Raw genomic sequence first — 22,948 nt, forward strand, 5'->3', positions numbered from 1 at the left:
CAGGGAATTCTCTGCCTGCCTTTAACCAGTGCTCTGCAAGCTCTCCAGGAGAACAGCAAATGTGGGGCTCTGTGCTTTCTTTTGTTCTGAAAAAGTGTTATTGTATTCTGCGGAAAAGCGATTCTGTGCAACAATGGGAACACTTCTCCTTCCCAGGCACAGAGAAGGTGCTAGCAGGGAATTCTCTGCCTGCCTTTCCCCAGTGCTCTGCAAGCTCTCCAGGGCAACAGCAAATGTGGGGCTCTGTGCTTTCTTTCGTTCTGAACAAGTTTTAGTGTTTTCAGCGGAAAAGCGATTCTGCGCAACAATGGGAACACTTCTCCTTCCCAGGCACAGAGAAGGTGCTAGCAGGGAATTCTCTGCCTGCCTTTCCCCAGTGCTCTGCAAGCTCTCCAGGGCAACAGAAAATGTGGGGCTCTGTGCTTTCTTTCGTTCTGAACAAGTGTTAGTGTTTTCAGCGGAAAAGCCATTCTGCGCAACAATGGAAACACTTCTCCTTCCCAGGCACAGAGAAGGTGCTAGCAGGGAATTCTCTGCCTGCCTTTCCCCAGTGCTCTGCAAGCTCTCCAGGGCAACAGAAAATGTGGGGCTCTGTGCTTTCTTTCGTTCTGAACAAGTTTTAGTGTTTTCTGCAGCGACGCAAATACGATTCTGCGCAACATTGGGAACACTTCTCCTTCCCAGGCATAGAGAAGGTGCTAGCAGGGAATTCTCTGCCTGCCTTTAACCAGTGCTCTGCAAGCTCTCCAGGGCAACAGCAAATGTGGGGCTCTGTGCTTTCTTTCGTTCTGAAAAAGTGTTAGTGTTTTCTGCAGCGACGCAAATGCCATTCTGCGCAACAATGGGAACACTTCTCCTTCCCAGGCACAGAGAAGGTGCTAGCATGGAATTCTCTGCCTGCCTTTCCCCAGTGCTCTGCAAGCTCTCCAGGGCAACAGCAAATGTGGGGCTCTGTGCTTTCTTTCTTTCTGAAAAAGTGTTAGTGTTTTCAGCGGAAAAGCGATTCTGCGCAACATTGGGAACACTTCTCCTTCCCAGGCACAGAGAAAGTGCTAGCAGGGAATTCTCTGCCTGCCTTTCCCCAGTGCTCTGCAAGCTCTCCAGGGCAACAGCAAATGTGGGGCTCTGTGCTTTCTTTCGTTCTGAAAAAGTGTTAGTGTTTTCTGCGGAAAAGCGATTCTGCGCAACATTGGGAACACTTCTCCCTCCCAGGCACAGAGAAGGTGCTAGCAGGGAATTCTCTGCCTGCCTTTCCCCAGTGCTCTGCAAGCTCTCCAGGGAAACAGCAAATGTGGGGCTCTGTGCTTTCTTTCGTTCTGAACAAGTTTTAGTGTTTTCTGCAGCGACGCAAATACGATTCTGCGCAACAATGGGAACACTTCTCCTTCCCAGGCACAGAGAAGGTGCTAGCAGGGAATTCTCTGCCTGCCTTTCCCCAGTGCTCTGCAAGCTCTCCAGGGCAACAGCAAATGTGGGGCTCTGTGCTTTCTTTCGTTCTGAACAAGTTTTAGTGTTTTCTGCAGCAACGCAAATACGATTCTGCGCAACATTGGGAACACTTCTCCTTCCCAGGCACAGAGAAGGTGCTAGCAGGGAATTCTCTGCCTGCCTTTCCCCAGTGCTCTGCAAGCTCTCCAGGGCAACAGCAAATGTGGGGCTCTGTGCTTTCTTTCGTTCTGAACAAGTTGTAGTGTTTTGTGGAGAGAAGCGATTCTGCGCAACAATGGGAACACTTCTCCTTTCCAGGCTCAGAGAAGGTACTACCAGGGAATTCTCTGCCTTCCTCTCCCCAGTGCTCTGCAAGCTCTCCAGGGCAACAGCAAATGTGGGGCTCTGTGCTTTCTTTCATTCTGAAAAAGTGTTAGTGTTTTCTGCAGCGACGCAAATGCCATTCTGCGCAACAATGGGAACACTTCTCCTTCCCAGGCACAGAGAAGGTGCTAGCAGGGAATTCTCTGCCTGCCTTTCCCCAGTGCTCTGCAAGCTCTCCAGGGCAACAGCAAATGTGGGGCTCTGTGCTTTCTTTCGTTCTGAAAAAGTGTTAGTGTTTTCAGTGGAAAAGCGATTCTGCGCAACATTGGGAACACTTCTCCTTCCCAGGCACAGAGAAAGTGCTAGCAGGGAATTCTCTGCCTGCCTTTCCCCAGTGCTCTGCAAGCTCTCCAGGGAAACAGCAAATGTGGGGCTCTGTGCTTTCTTTCGTTCTGAACAAGTTTTAGTGTTTTCTGCGGAAAAGCGATTCTGCGCAACATTGGGAACACTTCTCCTTCCCAGGCACAGAGAAGGTGCTAGCAGGGAATTCTCTGCCTGCCTTTCCCCAGTGCTCTGCAAGCTCTCCAGGGCAACAGCAAATGTGGGGCTCTGTGCTTTCTTTCGTTCTGAACAAGTTTTAGTGTTTTCTGCAGCGACGGAAATACGATTCTGCGCAACATTGGGAACACTTCTCCTTCCCAGGCACAGAGAAGGCGCTAGCAGGGAATTCTCTGCCTGCCTTTAACCAGTGCTCTGCAAGCTCTCCAGGAGAACAGCAAATGTGGGGCTCTGTGCTTTCTTTTGTTCTGAAAAAGTGTTATTGTATTCTGCGGAAAAGCGATTCTGTGCAACAATGGGAACACTTCTCCTTCCCAGGCACAGAGAAGGTGCTAGCAGGGACATCTCTGCCTGCCTTTCCCCACTGCTCTGCAAGCTCTCCAGGGCAACAGCAAATGTGGGGCTCTGTGCTTTCTTTCGTTCTGAACAAGTTTTAGTGTTTTCAGCGGAAAAGCGATTCTGCGCAACAATGGGAACACTTCTCCTTCCCAGGCACAGAGAAGGTGCTAGCAGGGAATTCTCTGCCTGCCTTTCCCCAGTGCTCTGCAAGCTCTCCAGGGCAACAGAAAATGTGGGGCTCTGTGCTTTCTTTCGTTCTGAACAAGTGTTAGTGTTTTCAGCGGAAAAGCCATTCTGCGCAACAATGGAAACACTTCTCCTTCCCAGGCACAGAGAAGGTGCTAGCAGGGAATTCTCTGCCTGCCTTTAACCAGTGCTCTGCAAGCTCTCCAGGGCAACAGCAAATGTGGGGCTCTGTGCTTTCTTTCGTTCTGAAAAAGTGTTAGTGTTTTCAGCGGAAAAGCGATTCTGCGCAACATTGGGAACACTTCTCCTTCCCAGGCACAGAGAAAGTGCTAGCAGGGAATTCTCTGCCTGCCTTTCCCCAGTGCTCTGCAAGCTCTCCAGGGCAACAGCAAATGTGGGGCTCTGTGCTTTCTTTCGTTCTGAAAAAGTGTTAGTGTTTTCTGCGGAAAAGCGATTCTGCGCAACATTGGGAACACTTCTCCTTTTCAGGCACAGAGAAGGTGCTAGCAGGGAATTCTCTGCCTGCCTTTCCCCAGTGCTCTGCAAGCTCTCCAGGGAAACAGCAAATGTGGGGCTCTGTGCTTTCTTTTGTTCTGAACAAGTTTTAGTGTTTTCTGCAGCGACGCAAATACGATTCTGCGCAACAATGGGAACACTTCTCCTTCCCAGGCACAGAGAAGGTGCTAGCAGGGAATTCTCTGCCTGCCTTTCCCCAGTGCTCTGCAAGCTCTCCAGGGCAACAGCAAATGTGGGGCTCTGTGCTTTCTTTCGTTCTGAACAAGTTTTAGTGTTTTCTGCAGCAACGCAAATACGATTCTGCGCAACATTGGGAACACTTCTCCTTCCCAGGCACAGAGAAGGTGCTAGCAGGGAATTCTCTGCCTGCCTTTCCCCAGTGCTCTGCAAGCTCTCCAGGGCAACAGCAAATGTGGGGCTCTGTGCTTTCTTTCGTTCTGAACAAGTTGTAGTGTTTTGTGGAGAGAAGCGATTCTGCGCAACAATGGGAACACTTCTCCTTTCCAGGCTCAGAGAAGGTACTACCAGGGAATTCTCTGCCTTCCTCTCCCCAGTGCTCTGCAAGCTCTCCAGGGCAACAGCAAATGTGGGGCTCTGTGCTTTGTTTCATTCTGAAAAAGTGTTAGTGTTTTCTGCAGCGACGCAAATGCCATTCTGCGCAACAATGGGAACACTTCTCCTTCCCAGGCACAGAGAAGGTGCTAGCAGGGAATTCTCTGCCTGCCTTTAACCAGTGCTTTGCAAGCTCTCCAGGGCAACAGCAAATGTGGGGCTCTGTGCTTTCTTTCGTTCTGAAAAAGTGTTAGTGTTTTCTGCAGCGACGCAAATGCCATTCTGCGCAACAATGGGAACACTTCTCCTTCCCAGGCACAGAGAAGGTGCTAGCATGGAATTCTCTGCCTGCCTTTCCGCAGTGCTCTGCAAGCTCTCCAGGGCAACAGCAAATGTGGGGCTCTGTGCTTTCTTTCGTTCTGAACAAGTGTTAGTGTTTTCAGCGGAAAAGCGATTCTGCGCAACATTGGGAACACTTCTCCTTCCCAGGCACAGAGAAGGTGCTAGCAGGGAATTCTCTGCCTGCCTTTCCCCAGTGCTCTGCAAGCTCTCCAGGGCAACAGCAAATGTGGGGCTCTGTGCTTTCTTTCTTTCTGAAAAAGTATTAGTGTTTTCTGGAGAGAAGCGATTCTGCGCAACAATGGGAACACTTCTCCTTCCCAGGCACAGAGAAGGTGCTAGCAGGGAATTCTCTGCCTGCCTTTCCGCAGTGCTCTGCAAGCTCTCCAGGGCAACAGCAAATGTGGGGCTCTGTGCTTTCTTTCGTTCTGAACAAGTGTTAGTGTTTTCAGTGGAAAAGCGATTCTGCGCAACATTGGGAACACTTCTCCTTCCCAGGCACAGAGAAAGTGCTAGCAGGGAATTCTCTGCCTGCCTTTCCCCAGTGCTCTGCAAGCTCTCCAGGGCAACAGCAAATGTGGGGCTCTGTGCTTTCTTTCGTTCTGAACAAGTGTTAGTGTTTTCTGGAGAGAAGCGATTCTGCGCAACAATGGGAACACTTCTCCTTCCCAGGCACAGAGAAGGTGCTAGCAGGGAATTCTCTGCCTGCCTATCCCCAGTGCTCTGCAAGCTCTCCAGGGCAACAGCAAATGTGGGGCTCTGTGCTTTCTTTCGTTCTGAAAAAGTGTTATTGTATTCTGCGGAAAAGCGATTCTGTGCAACAATGGGAACACTTCTCCTTCCCAGGCACAGAGAAGGTGCTAGCAGGGAATTCTCTGCCTGCCTTTCCCCAGTGCTCTGCAAGCTCTCCAGGGCAACAGCAAATGTGGGGCTCTGTGCTTTCTTTCGTTCTGAACAAGTTTTAGTGTTTTCTGCAGCGACGCAAATGCCATTCTGCGCAACAATGGGAACACTTCTCCTTCCCAGGCACAGAGAAGGTGCTAGCAGGGAATTCTCTGCCTGCCTTTCCCCAGTGCTCTGCAAGCTCTCCAGGGCAACAGCAAATGTGGGGCTCTGTGCTTTCTTTCATTCTGAAAAAGTGTTAGTGTTTTCTGGAGAGAAGCGATTCTGCGCAACAATGGGAACACTTCTCCTTCCCAGACACAGAGAAAGTGCTAGCAGGGAATTCTCTGCCTGCCTTTCCCCAGTGCTCTGCAAGCTCTCCAGGGCAACAGCAAATGTGGGGCTCTGTGCTTTCTTTCGTTCTGAAAAAGTGTTATTTTTTTTCTGCGGAAAAGCGATTCTGTGCAACAATGGGAACACTTCTGCTTCCCAGGCACAGAGAAGGTGCTAGCAGGGAATTCTCTGCCTGCCTTTCCCCAGTGCTCTGCAAGCTCTCCAGGGCAACAGCAAATGTGGGGCTCTGTGCTTTCTTTCATTCTGAAAAAGTGTTAGTGTTTTCTGCAGCGACGCAAATGCCATTCTGCGCAACAATGGGAACACTTCTCCTTCCCAGGCACAGAGAAGGTGCTAGCAGGGAATTCTCTGCCTGCCTTTCCGCAGTGCTCTGCAAGCTCTCCAGGGCAACAGCAAATGTGGGGCTCTGTGCTTTCTTTCGTTCTGAACAAGTGTTAGTGTTTTCAGTGGAAAAGCGATTCTGCGCAACATTGGGAACACTTCTCCTTCCCAGGCACAGAGAAAGTGCTAGCAGGGAATTCTCTGCCTGCCTTTCCCCAGTGCTCTGCAAGCTCTCCAGGGCAACAGCAAATGTGGGGCTCTGTGCTTTCTTTCATTCTGAAAAAGTGTTAGTGTTTTCTGCAGCGACGCAAATGCCATTCTGCGCAACAATGGGAACACTTCTCCTTCCCAGGCACAGAGAAGGTGCTAGCAGGGAATTCTCTGCCTGCCTTTCCCCAGTGCTCTGCAAGCTCTCCAGGGCAACAGCAAATGTGGGGCTCTGTGCTTTCTTTCTTTCTGAAAAAGTGTTAATGTTTTCAGTGGAAAAGCGATTCTGCGCAACATTGGGAACACTTCTCCTTCCCAGGCACAGAGAAAGTGCTAGCAGGGAATTCTCTGCCTGCCTTTCCCCAGTGCTCTGCAAGCTCTCCAGGGCAACAGCAAATGTGGGGCTCTGTGCTTTCTTTCGTTCTGAACAAGTGTTAGTGTTTTCTGCGGAAAAGCGATTCTGCGCAACATTGGGAACACTTCTCCTTCCCAGGCACAGAGAAGGTGCTAGCAGGGAATTCTCTGCCTGCCTTTCCCCAGTGCTCTGCAAGCTCTCCAGGGCAACAGCAAATGTGGGGCTCTGTGCTTTCTTTCGTTCTGAACAAGTTTTAGTGTTTTCTGCAGCGACGCAAATACGATTCTGCGCAACATTGGGAACACTTCTCCTTCCCAGGCACAGAGAAGGTGCTAGCAGGGAATTCTCTGCCTGCCTTTAACCAGTGCTCTGCAAGCTCTCCAGGAGAACAGCAAATGTGGGGCTCTGTGCTTTCTTTTGTTCTGAAAAAGTGTTATTGTATTCTGCGGAAAAGCGATTCTGTGCAACAATGGGAACACTTCTCCTTCCCAGGCACAGAGAAGGTGCTAGCAGGGAATTCTCTGCCTGCCTTTCCCCAGTGCTCTGCAAGCTCTCCAGGGCAACAGCAAATGTGGGGCTCTGTGCTTTCTTTCGTTCTGAACAAGTTTTAGTGTTTTCAGCGGAAAAGCGATTCTGCGCAACAATGGGAACACTTCTCCTTCCCAGGCACAGAGAAGGTGCTAGCAGGGAATTCTCTGCCTGCCTTTCCCCAGTGCTCTGCAAGCTCTCCAGGGCAACAGAAAATGTGGGGCTCTGTGCTTTCTTTCGTTCTGAACAAGTGTTAGTGTTTTCAGCGGAAAAGCCATTCTGCGCAACAATGGAAACACTTCTCCTTCCCAGGCACAGAGAAGGTGCTAGCAGGGAATTCTCTGCCTGCCTTTCCCCAGTGCTCTGCAAGCTCTCCAGGGCAACAGAAAATGTGGGGCTCTGTGCTTTCTTTCGTTCTGAACAAGTTTTAGTGTTTTCTGCAGCGACGCAAATACGATTCTGCGCAACATTGGGAACACTTCTCCTTCCCAGGCATAGAGAAGGTGCTAGCAGGGAATTCTCTGCCTGCCTTTAACCAGTGCTCTGCAAGCTCTCCAGGGCAACAGCAAATGTGGGGCTCTGTGCTTTCTTTCGTTCTGAAAAAGTGTTAGTGTTTTCTGCAGCGACGCAAATGCCATTCTGCGCAACAATGGGAACACTTCTCCTTCCCAGGCACAGAGAAGGTGCTAGCATGGAATTCTCTGCCTGCCTTTCCCCAGTGCTCTGCAAGCTCTCCAGGGCAACAGCAAATGTGGGGCTCTGTGCTTTCTTTCGTTCTGAACAAGTTTTAGTGTTTTCAGCGGAAAATCGATTCTGCCCAACAATGGGAACACATCTCCTTCCCAGGCACAGAGAAGGTGCTAGCAGGGAATTCTCTGCCTGCCTTTCCCCAGTGCTCTGCAAGCTCTCCAGGGCAACAGCAAATGTGGGGCTCTGTGCTTTCTTTCGTTCTGAACAAGTGTTAGTGTTTTCAGCGGAAAAGCGATTCTGCGCAACATTGGGAACACTTCTCCTTCCCAGGCACAGAGAAGGTGCTAGCAGGGAATTCTCTGCCTGCCTTTCCCCAGTGCTCTGCAAGCTCTCCAGGGCAACAGCAAATGTGGGGCTCTGTGCTTTCTTTCTTTCTGAAAAAGTGTTAGTGTTTTCAGTGGAAAAGCGATTCTGCGCAACATTGGGAACACTTCTCCTTCCCAGGCACAGAGAAAGTGCTAGCAGGGAATTCTCTGCCTGCCTTTCCCCAGTGCTCTGCAAGCTCTCCAGGGCAACAGCAAATGTGGGGCTCTGTGCTTTCTTTCGTTCTGAACAAGTGTTAGTGTTTTCTGCGGAAAAGCGATTCTGCGCAACATTGGGAACACTTCTCCTTCCCAGGCACAGAGAAGGTGCTAGCAGGGAATTCTCTGCCTGCCTTTCCCCAGTGCTCTGCAAGCTCTCCAGGGCAACAGCAAATGTGGGGCTCTGTGCTTTCTTTCGTTCTGAACAAGTTTTAGTGTTTTCTGCAGCGACGCAAATACGATTCTGCGCAACATTGGGAACACTTCTCCTTCCCAGGCACAGAGAAGGTGCTAGCAGGGAATTCTCTGCCTGCCTTTAACCAGTGCTCTGCAAGCTCTCCAGGAGAACAGCAAATGTGGGGCTCTGTGCTTTCTTTTGTTCTGAAAAAGTGTTATTGTATTCTGCGGAAAAGCGATTCTGTGCAACAATGGGAACACTTCTCCTTCCCAGGCACAGAGAAGGTGCTAGCAGGGACATCTCTGCCTGCCTTTCCCCAGTGCTCTGCAAGCTCTCCAGGGCAACAGCAAATGTGGGGCTCTGTGCTTTCTTTCGTTCTGAACAAGTTTTAGTGTTTTCAGCGGAAAAGCGATTCTGCGCAACAATGGGAACACTTCTCCTTCCCAGGCACAGAGAAGGTGCTAGCAGGGAATTCTCTGCCTGCCTTTCCCCAGTGCTCTGCAAGCTCTCCAGGGCAACAGAAAATGTGGGGCTCTGTGCTTTCTTTCGTTCTGAACAAGTGTTAGTGTTTTCAGCGGAAAAGCCATTCTGCGCAACAATGGGAACACTTCTCCTTCCCAGGCACAGAGAAGGTGCTAGCAGGGAATTCTCTGCCTGCCTTTCCCCAGTGCTCTGCAAGCTCTCCAGGGCAACAGAAAATGTGGGGCTCTGTGCTTTCTTTCGTTCTGAACAAGTTTTAGTGTTTTCTGCAGCGACGCAAATACGATTCTGCGCAACATTGGGAACACTTCTCCTTCCCAGGCATAGAGAAGGTGCTAGCAGGGAATTCTCTGCCTGCCTTTAACCAGTGCTCTGCAAGCTCTCCAGGGCAACAGCAAATGTGGGGCTCTGTGCTTTCTTTCGTTCTGAACAAGTGTTAGTGTTTTCTGCAGCGACGCAAATGCCATTCTGCGCAACAATGGGAACACTTCTCCTTCCCAGGCACAGAGAAGGTGCTAGCATGGAATTCTCTGCCTGCCTTTCCCCAGTGCTCTGCAAGCTCTCCAGGGCAACAGCAAATGTGGGGCTCTGTGCTTTCTTTCGTTCTGAAAAAGTGTTAGTGTTTTCAGCGGAAAATCGATTCTGCGCAACAATGGGAACACATCTCCTTCCCAGGCACAGAGAAGGTGCTAGCAGGGAATTCTCTGCCTGCCTTTCCGCAGTGCTCTGCAAGCTCTCCAGGGCAACAGCAAATGTGGGGCTCTGTGCTTTCTTTCGTTCTGAACAAGTGTTAGTGTTTTCAGCGGAAAAGCGATTCTGCGCAACATTGGGAACACTTCTCCTTCCCAGGCACAGAGAAGGTGCTAGCAGGGAATTCTCTGCCTGCCTTTCCCCAGTGCTCTGCAAGCTCTCCAGGGCAACAGCAAATGTGGGGCTCTGTGCTTTCTTTCGTTCTGAACAAGTGTTAGTGTTTTCAGCGGAAAAGCCATTCTGCGCAACAATGGAAACACTTCTCCTTCCCAGGCACAGAGAAGGTGCTAGCAGGGAATTCTCTGCCTGCCTTTCCCCAGTGCTCTGCAAGCTCTCCAGGGCAACAGCAAATGTGGGGCTCTGTGCTTTCTTTCGTTCTGAACAAGTTTTAGTGTTTTCTGCAGCGACGCAAATACGATTCTGCGCAACATTGGGAACACTTCTCCTTCCCAGGCATAGAGAAGGTGCTAGCAGGGAATTCTCTGCCTGCCTTTAACCAGTGCTCTGCAAGCTCTCCAGGGCAACAGCAAATGTGGGGCTCTGTGCTTTCTTTCGTTCTGAAAAAGTGTTAGTGTTTTCTGCAGCGACGCAAATGCCATTCTGCGCAACAATGGGAACACTTCTCCTTCCCAGGCACAGAGAAGGTGCTAGCATGGAATTCTCTGCCTGCCTTTCCCCAGTGCTCTGCAAGCTCTCCAGGGCAACAGCAAATGTGGGGCTCTGTGCTTTCTTTCGTTCTGAACAAGTGTTAGTGTTTTCAGCGGAAAAGCCATTCTGCCCAACAATGGGAACACATCTCCTTCCCAGGCACAGAGAAGGTGCTAGCAGGGAATTCTCTGCCTGCCTTTCCCCAGTGCTCTGCAAGCTCTCCAGGGCAACAGCAAATGTGGGGCTCTGTGCTTTCTTTCGTTCTGAACAAGTGTTAGTGTTTTCAGCGGAAAAGCGATTCTGCGCAACATTGGGAACACTTCTCCTTCCCAGGCACAGAGAAGGTGCTAGCAGGGAATTCTCTGCCTGCCTTTCCCCAGTGCTCTGCAAGCTCTCCAGGGCAACAGCAAATGTGGGGCTCTGTGCTTTCTTTCTTTCTGAAAAAGTGTTAGTGTTTTCAGTGGAAAAGCGATTCTGCGCAACATTGGGAACACTTCTCCTTCCCAGGCACAGAGAAAGTGCTAGCAGGGAATTCTCTGCCTGCCTTTCCCCAGTGCTCTGCAAGCTCTCCAGGGCAACAGCAAATGTGGGGCTCTGTGCTTTCTTTCGTTCTGAACAAGTTTTAGTGTTTTCTGCAGCGACGCAAATACGATTCTGCGCAACATTGGGAACACTTCTCCTTCCCAGGCACAGAGAAGGTGCTAGCAGGGAATTCTCTGCCTGCCTTTAACCAGTGCTCTGCAAGCTCTCCAGGAGAACAGCAAATGTGGGGCTCTGTGCTTTCTTTTGTTCTGAAAAAGTGTTATTGTATTCTGCGGAAAAGCGATTCTGTGCAACAATGGGAACACTTCTCCTTCCCAGGCACAGAGAAGGTGCTAGCAGGGACATCTCTGCCTGCCTTTCCCCAGTGCTCTGCAAGCTCTCCAGGGAAACAGCAAATGTGGGGCTTTGTGCTTTCTTTCGTTCTGAACAAGTTTTAGTGTTTTCAGCGGAAAAGCGATTCTGCGCAACAATGGGAACACTTCTCCTTCCCAGGCACAGAGAAGGTGCTAGCAGGGAATTCTCTGCCTGCCTTTCCCCAGTGCTCTGCAAGCTCTCCAGGGCAACAGCAAATGTGGGGCTCTGTGCTTTCTTTCGTTCTGAACAAGTTTTAGTGTTTTCAGTGGAAAAGCGATTCTGCGCAACATTGGGAACACTTCTCCTTCCCAGGCACAGAGAAAGTGCTAGCAGGGAATTCTCTGCCTGCCTTTCCCCAGTGCTCTGCAAGCTCTCCAGGGCAACAGCAAATGTGGGGCTCTGTGCTTTCTTTCATTCTGAAAAAGTGTTAGTGTTTTCTGCAGCGACGCAAATGCCATTCTGCGCAACAATGGGAACACTTCTCCTTCCCAGGCACAGAGAAGGTGCTAGCAGGGAATTCTCTGCCTGCCTTTCCCCAGTGCTCTGCAAGCTCTCCAGGGCAACAGCAAATGTGGGGCTCTGTGCTTTCTTTCTTTCTGAAAAAGTGTTAGTGTTTTCAGTGGAAAAGCGATTCTGCGCAACATTGGGAACACTTCTCCTTCCCAGGCACAGAGAAAGTGCTAGCAGGGAATTCTCTGCCTGCCTTTCCCCAGTGCTCTGCAAGCTCTCCAGGGCAACAGCAAATGTGGGGCTCTGTGCTTTCTTTCGTTCTGAACAAGTGTTAGTGTTTTCTGCGGAAAAGCGATTCTGCGCAACATTGGGAACACTTCTCCTTCCCAGGCACAGAGAAGGTGCTAGCAGGGAATTCTCTGCCTGCCTTTCCCCAGTGCTCTGCAAGCTCTCCAGGGCAACAGCAAATGTGGGGCTCTGTGCTTTCTTTCGTTCTGAACAAGTTTTAGTGTTTTCTGCAGCGACGCAAATACGATTCTGCGCAACATTGGGAACACTTCTCCTTCCCAGGCACAGAGAAGGTGCTAGCAGGGAATTCTCTGCCTGCCTTTAACCAGTGCTCTGCAAGCTCTCCAGGAGAACAGCAAATGTGGGGCTCTGTGCTTTCTTTTGTTCTGAAAAAGTGTTATTGTATTCTGCGGAAAAGCGATTCTGTGCAACAATGGGAACACTTCTCCTTCCCAGGCACAGAGAAGGTGCTAGCAGGGACATCTCTGCCTGCCTTTCCCCAGTGCTCTGCAAGCTCTCCAGGGCAACAGCAAATGTGGGGCTCTGTGCTTTCTTTCGTTCTGAACAAGTTTTAGTGTTTTCAGCGGAAAAGCGATTCTGCGCAACAATGGGAACACTTCTCCTTCCCAGGCACAGAGAAGGTGCTAGCAGGGAATTCTCTGCCTGCCTTTCCCCAGTGCTCTGCAAGCTCTCCAGGGCAACAGAAAATGTGGGGCTCTGTGCTTTCTTTCGTTCTGAACAAGTGTTAGTGTTTTCAGCGGAAAAGCCATTCTGCGCAACAATGGGAACACTTCTCCTTCCCAGGCACAGAGAAGGTGCTAGCAGGGAATTCTCTGCCTGCCTTTCCCCAGTGCTCTGCAAGCTCTCCAGGGCAACAGAAAATGTGGGGCTCTGTGCTTTCTTTCGTTCTGAACAAGTTTTAGTGTTTTCTGCAGCGACGCAAATACGATTCTGCGCAACATTGGGAACACTTCTCCTTCCCAGGCATAGAGAAGGTGCTAGCAGGGAATTCTCTGCCTGCCTTTAACCAGTGCTCTGCAAGCTCTCCAGGGCAACAGCAAATGTGGGGCTCTGTGCTTTCTTTCGTTCTGAAAAAGTGTTAGTGTTTTCTGCAGCGACGCAAATGCCATTCTGCGCAACAATGGGAACACTTCTCCTTCCCAGGCACAGAGAAGGTGCTAGCATGGAATTCTCTGCCTGCCTTTCCCCAGTGCTCTGCAAGCTCTCCAGGGCAACAGCAAATGTGGGGCTCTGTGCTTTCTTTCTTTCTGAAAAAGTGTTAGTGTTTTCAGCGGAAAAGCGATTCTGCGCAACATTGGGAACACTTCTCCTTCCCAGGCACAGAGAAAGTGCTAGCAGGGAATTCTCTGCCTGCCTTTCCCCAGTGCTCTGCAAGCTCTCCAGGGCAACAGCAAATGTGGGGCTCTGTGCTTTCTTTCGTTCTGAAAAAGTGTTAGTGTTTTCTGCGGAAAAGCGATTCTGCGCAACATTGGGAACACTTCTCCTTCCCAGGCACAGAGAAGGTGCTAGCAGGGAATTCTCTGCCTGCCTTTCCCCAGTGCTCTGCAAGCTCTCCAGGGAAACAGCAAATGTGGGGCTCTGTGCTTTCTTTCGTTCTGAACAAGTTTTAGTGTTTTCTGCAGCGACGCAAATACGATTCTGCGCAACAATGGGAACACTTCTCCTTCCCAGGCACAGAGAAGGTGCTAGCAGGGAATTCTCTGCCTGCCTTTCCCCAGTGCTCTGCAAGCTCTCCAGGGCAACAGCAAATGTGGGGCTCTGTGCTTTCTTTCGTTCTGAACAAGTTTTAGTGTTTTCTGCAGCAACGCAAATACGATTCTGCGCAACATTGGGAACACTTCTCCTTCCCAGGCACAGAGAAGGTGCTAGCAGGGAATTCTCTGCCTGCCTTTCCCCAGTGCTCTGCAAGCTCTCCAGGGCAACAGCAAATGTGGGGCTCTGTGCTTTCTTTCGTTCTGAACAAGTTGTAGTGTTTTGTGGAGAGAAGCGATTCTGCGCAACAATGGGAACACTTCTCCTTTCCAGGCTCAGAGAAGGTACTACCAGGGAATTCTCTGCCTTCCTCTCCCCAGTGCTCTGCAAGCTCTCCAGGGCAACAGCAAATGTGGGGCTCTGTGCTTTGTTTCATTCTGAAAAAGTGTTAGTGTTTTCTGCAGCGACGCAAATGCCATTCTGCGCAACAATGGGAACACTTCTCCTTCCCAGGCACAGAGAAGGTGCTAGCAGGGAATTCTCTGCCTGCCTTTAACCAGTGCTTTGCAAGCTCTCCAGGGCAACAGCAAATGTGGGGCTCTGTGCTTTCTTTCGTTCTGAAAAAGTGTTAGTGTTTTCTGCAGCGACGCAAATGCCATTCTGCGCAACAATGGGAACACTTCTCCTTCCCAGGCACAGAGAAGGTGCTAGCATGGAATTCTCTGCCTGCCTTTCCGCAGTGCTCTGCAAGCTCTCCAGGGCAACAGCAAATGTGGGGCTCTGTGCTTTCTTTCGTTCTGAACAAGTGTTAGTGTTTTCAGCGGAAAAGCGATTCTGCGCAACATTGGGAACACTTCTCCTTCCCAGGCACAGAGAAGGTGCTAGCAGGGAATTCTCTGCCTGCCTTTCCCCAGTGCTCTGCAAGCTCTCCAGGGCAACAGCAAATGTGGGGCTCTGTGCTTTCTTTCTTTCTGAAAAAGTGTTAGTGTTTTCTGGAGAGAAGCGATTCTGCGCAACAATGGGAACACTTCTCCTTCCCAGGCACAGAGAAGGTGCTAGCAGGGAATTCTCTGCCTGCCTTTCCGCAGTGCTCTGCAAGCTCTCCAGGGCAACAGCAAATGTGGGGCTCTGTGCTTTCTTTCGTTCTGAACAAGTGTTAGTGTTTTCAGTGGAAAAGCGATTCTGCGCAACATTGGGAACACTTCTCCTTCCCAGGCACAGAGAAAGTGCTAGCAGGGAATTCTCTGCCTGCCTTTCCCCAGTGCTCTGCAAGCTCTCCAGGGCAACAGCAAATGTGGGGCTCTGTGCTTTCTTTCGTTCTGAACAAGTGTTAGTGTTTTCTGGAGAGAAGCGATTCTGCGCAACAATGGGAACACTTCTCCTTCCCAGGCACAGAGAAGGTGCTAGCAGGGAATTCTCTGCCTGCCTATCCCCAGTGCTCTGCAAGCTCTCCAGGGCAACAGCAAATGTGGGGCTCTGTGCTTTCTTTCGTTCTGAAAAAGTGTTATTGTATTCTGCGGAAAAGCGATTCTGTGCAACAATGGGAACACTTCTCCTTCCCAGGCACAGAGAAGGTGCTAGCAGGGAATTCTCTGCCTGCCTTTCCCCAGTGCTCTGCAAGCTCTCCAGGGCAACAGCAAATGTGGGGCTCTGTGCTTTCTTTCGTTCTGAACAAGTTTTAGTGTTTTCTGCAGCGACGCAAATGACATTCTGCGCAACAATGGGAACACTTCTCCTTCCCAGGCACAGAGAAGGTGCTAGCAGGGAATTCTCTGCCTGCCTTTCCCCAGTGCTCTGCAAGCTCTCCAGGGCAACAGCAAATGTGGGGCTCTGTGCTTTCTTTCATTCTGAAAAAGTGTTAGTGTTTTCTGGAGAGAAGCGATTCTGCGCAACAATGGGAACACTTCTCCTTCCCAGACACAGAGAAAGTGCTAGCAGGGAATTCGCTGCCTGCCTTTCCCCAGTGCTCTGCAAGCTCTCCAGGGCAACAGCAAATGTGGGGCTCTGTGCTTTCTTTCGTTCTGAAAAAGTGTTATTTTTTTTCTGCGGAAAAGCGATTCTGTGCAACAATGGGAACACTTCTGCTTCCCAGGCACAGAGAAGGTGCTAGCAGGGAATTCTCTGCCTGACTTTCCCCAGTGCTCTGCAAGCTCTCCAGGGCAACAGCAAATGTGGGGCTCTGTGCTTTCTTTCATTCTGAAAAAGTGTTAGTGTTTTCTGCAGCGACGCAAATGCCATTCTGCGCAACAATGGGAACACTTCTCCTTCCCAGGCACAGAGAAGGTGCTAGCAGGGAATTCTCTGCCTGCCTTTCCCCAGTGCTCTGCAAGCTCTCCAGGGCAACAGCAAATGTGGGGCTCTGTGCTTTCTTTCGTTCTGAAAAAGTGTTAGTGTTTTCAGTGGAAAAGCGATTCTGCGCAACATTGGGAACACTTCTCCTTCCCAGGCACAGAGAAAGTGCTAGCAGGGAATTCTCTGCCTGCCTTTCCCCAGTGCTCTGCAAGCTCTCCAGGGCAACAGCAAATGTGGGGCTCTGTGCTTTCTTTCATTCTGAAAAAGTGTTAGTGTTTTCTGCAGCGACGCAAATGCCATTCTGCGCAACAATGGGAACACTTCTCCTTCCCAGGCACAGAGAAGGTGCTAGCAGGGAATTCTCTGCCTGCCTTTCCCCAGTGCTCTGCAAGCTCTCCAGGGCAACAGCAAATGTGGGGCTCTGTGCTTTCTTTCGTTCTGAAAAAGTGTTAGTGTTTTCAGTGGAAAAGCGATTCTGCGCAACATTGGGAACACTTCTCCTTCCCAGGCACAGAGAAAGTGCTAGCAGGGAATTCTCTGCCTGCCTTTCCCCAGTGCTCTGCAAGCTCTCCAGGGCAACAGCAAATGTGGGGCTCTGTGCTTTCTTTCGTTCTGAACAAGTGTTAGTGTTTTCTGCGGAAAAGCGATTCTGCGCAACATTGGGAACACTTCTCCTTCCCAGGCACAGAGAAGGTGCTAGCAGGGAATTCTCTGCCTGCCTTTCCCCAGTGTTCTGCAAGCTCTCCAGGGCAACAGCAAATGTGGGGCTCTGTGCTTTCTTTCGTTCTGAACAAGTTTTAGTGTTTTCTGCAGCGACGCAAATACGATTCTGCGCAACATTGGGAACACTTCTCCTTCCCAGGCACAGAGAAGGTGCTAGCAGGGAATTCTCTGCCTGCCTTTAACCAGTGCTCTGCAAGCTCTCCAGGAGAACAGCAAATGTGGGGCTCTGTGCTTTCTTTTGTTCTGAAAAAGTGTTATTGTATTCTGCGGAAAAGCGATTCTGTGCAACAATGGGAACACTTCTCCTTCCCAGGCACAGAGAAGGTGCTAGCAGGGACATCTCTGCCTGCCTTTCCCCAGTGCTCTGCAAGCTCTCCAGGGCAACAGCAAATGTGGGGCTCTGTGCTTTCTTTCGTTCTGAACAAGTTTTACTGTTTTCAGCGGAAAAGCGATTCTGCGCAACAATGGGAACACTTCTCCTTCCCAGGCACAGAGAAGGTGCTAGCAGGGAATTCTCTGCCTGCCTTTCCCCAGTGCTCTGCAAGCTCTCCAGGGCAACAGCAAATGTGGGGCTCTGTGCTTTCTTTCGTTCTGAACAAGTGTTAGTGTTTTCAGCGGAAAAGCCATTCTGCGCAACAATGGAAACACTTCTCCTTCCCAGGCACAGAGAAGGTGCTAGCAGGGAATTCTCTGCCTGCCTTTCCCCAGTGCTCTGCAAGCTCTCCAGGGCAACAGAAAATGTGGGGCTCTGTGCTTTCTTTCGTTCTGAACAAGTTTTAGTGTTTTCTGCAGCGACGCAAATACGATTCTGCGCAACATTGGGAACACTTCTCCTTCCCAGGCATAGAGAAGGTGCTAGCAGGGAATTCTCTGCCTGCCTTTAACCAGTGCTCTGCAAGCTCTCCAGGGCAACAGCAAATGTGGGGCTCTGTGCTTTCTTTCGTTCTGAAAAAGTGTTAGTGTTTTCTGCAGCGACGCAAATGCCATTCTGCGCAACAATGGGAACACTTCTCCTTCCCAGGCACAGAGAAGGTGCTAGCATGGAATTCTCTGCCTGCCTTTAACCAGTGCTCTGCAAGCTCTCCAGGGCAACAGCAAATGTGGGGCTCTGTGCTTTCTTTCTTTCTGAAAAAGTGTTAGTGTTTTCAGCGGAAAAGCGATTCTGCGCAACATTGGGAACACTTCTCCTTCCCAGGCACAGAGAAAGTGCTAGCAGGGAATTCTCTGCCTGCCTTTCCCCAGTGCTCTGCAAGCTCTCCAGGGCAACAGCAAATGTGGGGCTCTGTGCTTTCTTTCGTTCTGAAAAAGTGTTAGTGTTTTCTGCGGAAAAGCGATTCTGCGCAACATTGGGAACACTTCTCCTTCCCAGGCACAGAGAAGGTGCTAGCAGGGAATTCTCTGCCTGCCTTTCCCCAGTGCTCTGCAAGCTCTCCAGGGAAACAGCAAATGTGGGGCTCTGTGCTTTCTTTCGTTCTGAACAAGTTTTAGTGTTTTCTGCAGCGACGCAAATACGATTCTGCGCAACAATGGGAACACTTCTCCTTCCCAGGCACAGAGAAGGTGCTAGCAGGGAATTCTCTGCCTGCCTTTCCCCAGTGCTCTGCAAGCTCTCCAGGGCAACAGCAAATGTGGGGCTCTGTGCTTTCTTTCGTTCTGAACAAGTTTTAGTGTTTTCTGCAGCAACGCAAATACGATTCTGCGCAACATTGGGAACACTTCTCCTTCCCAGGCACAGAGAAGGTGCTAGCAGGGAATTCTCTGCCTGCCTTTCCCCAGTGCTCTGCAAGCTCTCCAGGGCAACAGCAAATGTGGGGCTCTGTGCTTTCTTTCGTTCTGAACAAGTTGTAGTGTTTTGTGGAGAGAAGCGATTCTGCGCAACAATGGGAACACTTCTCCTTTCCAGGCTCAGAGAAGGTACTACCAGGGAATTCTCTGCCTTCCTCTCCCCAGTGCTCTGCAAGCTCTCCAGGGCAACAGCAAATGTGGGGCTCTGTGCTTTGTTTCATTCTGAAAAAGTGTTAGTGTTTTCTGCAGCGACGCAAATGCCATTCTGCGCAACAATGGGAACACTTCTCCTTCCCAGGCACAGAGAAGGTGCTAGCAGGGAATTCTCTGCCTGCCTTTAACCAGTGCTTTGCAAGCTCTCCAGGGCAACAGCAAATGTGGGGCTCTGTGCTTTCTTTCGTTCTGAAAAAGTGTTAGTGTTTTCTGCAGCGACGCAAATGCCATTCTGCGCAACAATGGGAACACTTCTCCTTCCCAGGCACAGAGAAGGTGCTAGCATGGAATTCTCTGCCTGCCTTTCCGCAGTGCTCTGCAAGCTCTCCAGGGCAACAGCAAATGTGGGGCTCTGTGCTTTCTTTCGTTCTGAACAAGTGTTAGTGTTTTCAGCGGAAAAGCGATTCTGCGCAACATTGGGAACACTTCTCCTTCCCAGGCACAGAGAAGGTGCTAGCAGGGAATTCTCTGCCTGCCTTTCCCCAGTGCTCTGCAAGCTCTCCAGGGCAACAGCAAATGTGGGGCTCTGTGCTTTCTTTCTTTCTGAAAAAGTGTTAGTGTTTTCTGGAGAGAAGCGATTCTGCGCAACAATGGGAACACTTCTCCTTCCCAGGCACAGAGAAGGTGCTAGCAGGGAATTCTCTGCCTGCCTTTCCGCAGTGCTCTGCAAGCTCTCCAGGGCAACAGCAAATGTGGGGCTCTGTGCTTTCTTTCGTTCTGAACAAGTGTTAGTGTTTTCAGTGGAAAAGCGATTCTGCGCAACATTGGGAACACTTCTCCTTCCCAGGCACAGAGAAAGTGCTAGCAGGGAATTCTCTGCCTGCCTTTCCCCAGTGCTCTGCAAGCTCTCCAGGGCAACAGCAAATGTGGGGCTCTGTGCTTTCTTTCGTTCTGAACAAGTGTTAGTGTTTTCTGGAGAGAAGCGATTCTGCGCAACAATGGGAACACTTCTCCTTCCCAGGCACAGAGAAGGTGCTAGCAGGGAATTCTCTGCCTGCCTATCCCCAGTGCTCTGCAAGCTCTCCAGGGCAACAGCAAATGTGGGGCTCTGTGCTTTCTTTCGTTCTGAAAAAGTGTTATTGTATTCTGCGGAAAAGCGATTCTGTGCAACAATGGGAACACTTCTCCTTCCCAGGCACAGAGAAGGTGCTAGCAGGGAATTCTCTGCCTGCCTTTCCCCAGTGCTCTGCAAGCTCTCCAGGGCAACAGCAAATGTGGGGCTCTGTGCTTTCTTTCGTTCTGAACAAGTTTTAGTGTTTTCTGCAGCGACGCAAATGCCATTCTGCGCAACAATGGGAACACTTCTCCTTCCCAGGCACAGAGAAGGTGCTAGCAGGGAATTCTCTGCCTGCCTTTCCCCAGTGCTCTGCAAGCTCTCCAGGGCAACAGCAAATGTGGGGCTCTGTGCTTTCTTTCATTCTGAAAAAGTGTTAGTGTTTTCTGGAGAGAAGCGATTCTGCGCAACAATGGGAACACTTCTCCTTCCCAGACACAGAGAAAGTGCTAGCAGGGAATTCTCTGCCTGCCTTTCCCCAGTGCTCTGCAAGCTCTCCAGGGCAACAGCAAATGTGGGGCTCTGTGCTTTCTTTCGTTCTGAAAAAGTGTTATTTTTTTTCTGCGGAAAAGCGATTCTGTGCAACAATGGGAACACTTCTGCTTCCCAGGCACAGAGAAGGTGCTAGCAGGGAATTCTCTGCCTGCCTTTCCCCAGTGCTCTGCAAGCTCTCCAGGGCAACAGCAAATGTGGGGCTCTGTGCTTTCTTTCATTCTGAAAAAGTGTTAGTGTTTTCTGCAGCGACGCAAATGCCATTCTGCGCAACAATGGGAACACTTCTCCTTCCCAGGCACAGAGAAGGTGCTAGCAGGGAATTCTCTGCCTGCCTTTCCCCAGTGCTCTGCAAGCTCTCCAGGGCAACAGCAAATGTGGGGCTCTGTGCTTTCTTTCGTTCTGAAAAAGTGTTAGTGTTTTCAGTGGAAAAGCGATTCTGCGCAACATTGGGAACACTTCTCCTTCCCAGGCACAGAGAAAGTGCTAGCAGGGAATTCTCTGCCTGCCTTTCCCCAGTGCTCTGCAAGCTCTCCAGGGCAACAGCAAATGTGGGGCTCTGTGCTTTCTTTCATTCTGAAAAAGTGTTAGTGTTTTCTGCAGCGACGCAAATGCCATTCTGCGCAACAATGGGAACACTTCTCCTTCCCAGGCACAGAGAAGGTGCTAGCAGGGAATTCTCTGCCTGCCTTTCCCCAGTGCTCTGCAAGCTCTCCAGGGCAACAGCAAATGTGGGGCTCTGTGCTTTCTTTCTTTCTGAAAAAGTGTTAGTGTTTTCAGTGGAAAAGCGATTCTGCGCAACATTGGGAACACTTCTCCTTCCCAGGCACAGAGAAAGTGCTAGCAGGGAATTCTCTGCCTGCCTTTCCCCAGTGCTCTGCAAGCTCTCCAGGGCAACAGCAAATGTGGGGCTCTGTGCTTTCTTTCGTTCTGAACAAGTTTTAGTGTTTTCTGCAGCGACGCAAATACGATTCTGCGCAACATTGGGAACACTTCTCCTTCCCAGGCACAGAGAAGGTGCTAGCAGGGAATTCTCTGCCTGCCTTTAACCAGTGCTCTGCAAGCTCTCCAGGAGAACAGCAAATGTGGGGCTCTGTGCTTTCTTTTGTTCTGAAAAAGTGTTATTGTATTCTGCGGAAAAGCGATTCTGCGCAACAATGGGAACACTTCTCCTTCCCAGGCACAGAGAAGGTGCTAGCAGGGACATCTCTGCCTGCCTTTCCCCAGTGCTCTGCAAGCTCTCCAGGGCAACAGCAAATGTGGGGCTCTGTGCTTTCTTTCATTCTGAACAAGTTTTAGTGTTTTCAGCGGAAAAGCGATTCTGCGCAACAATGGGAACACTTCTCCTTCCCAGGCACAGAGAAGGTGCTAGCAGGGAATTCTCTGCCTGCCTTTCCCCAGTGCTCTGCAAGCTCTCCAGGGCAACAGCAAATGTGGGGCTCTGTGCTTTCTTTCGTTCTGAACAAGTGTTAGTGTTTTCAGCGGAAAAGCCATTCTGCGCAACAATGGAAACACTTCTCCTTCCCAGGCACAGAGAAGGTGCTAGCAGGGAATTCTCTGCCTGCCTTTCCCCAGTGCTCTGCAAGCTCTCCAGGGCAACAGAAAATGTGGGGCTCTGTGCTTTCTTTCGTTCTGAACAAGTTTTAGTGTTTTCTGCAGCGACGCAAATACGATTCTGCGCAACATTGGGAACACTTCTCCTTCCCAGGCATAGAGAAGGTGCTAGCAGGGAATTCTCTGCCTGCCTTTAACCAGTGCTCTGCAAGCTCTCCAGGGCAACAGCAAATGTGGGGCTCTGTGCTTTCTTTCGTTCTGAAAAAGTGTTAGTGTTTTCTGCAGCGACGCAAATGCCATTCTGCGCAACAATGGGAACACTTCTCCTTCCCAGGCACAGAGAAGGTGCTAGCATGGAATTCTCTGCCTGCCTTTCCCCAGTGCTCTGCAAGCTCTCCAGGGCAACAGCAAATGTGGGGCTCTGTGCTTTCTTTCGTTCTGAACAAGTTTTAGTGTTTTCAGCGGAAAATCGATTCTGCCCAACAATGGGAACACATCTCCTTCCCAGGCACAGAGAAGGTGCTAGCAGGGAATTCTCTGCCTGCCTTTCCCCAGTGCTCTGCAAGCTCTCCAGGGCAACAGCAAATGTGGGGCTCTGTGCTTTCTTTCGTTCTGAACAAGTGTTAGTGTTTTCAGCGGAAAAGCGATTCTGCGCAACATTGGGAACACTTCTCCTTCCCAGGCACAGAGAAGGTGCTAGCAGGGAATTCTCTGCCTGCCTTTCCCCAGTGCTCTGCAAGCTCTCCAGGGCAACAGCAAATGTGGGGCTCTGTGCTTTCTTTCTTTCTGAAAAAGTGTTAGTGTTTTCAGTGGAAAAGCGATTCTGCGCAACATTGGGAACACTTCTCCTTCCCAGGCACAGAGAAAGTGCTAGCAGGGAATTCTCTGCCTGCCTTTCCCCAGTGCTCTGCAAGCTCTCCAGGGCAACAGCAAATGTGGGGCTCTGTGCTTTCTTTCGTTCTGAACAAGTGTTAGTGTTTTCTGCGGAAAAGCGATTCTGCGCAACATTGGGAACACTTCTCCTTCCCAGGCACAGAGAAGGTGCTAGCAGGGAATTCTCTGCCTGCCTTTCCCCAGTGCTCTGCAAGCTCTCCAGGGCAACAGCAAATGTGGGGCTCTGTGCTTTCTTTCGTTCTGAACAAGTTTTAGTGTTTTCTGCAGCGACGCAAATACGATTCTGCGCAACATTGGGAACACTTCTCCTTCCCAGGCACAGAGAAGGTGCTAGCAGGGAATTCTCTGCCTGCCTTTAACCAGTGCTCTGCAAGCTC

Source organism: Strix aluco, chromosome 5 (assembly GCF_031877795.1).
Source record: "Strix aluco isolate bStrAlu1 chromosome 5, bStrAlu1.hap1, whole genome shotgun sequence".
Classification (NCBI taxonomy): Eukaryota; Metazoa; Chordata; class Aves; order Strigiformes; family Strigidae; genus Strix; species Strix aluco.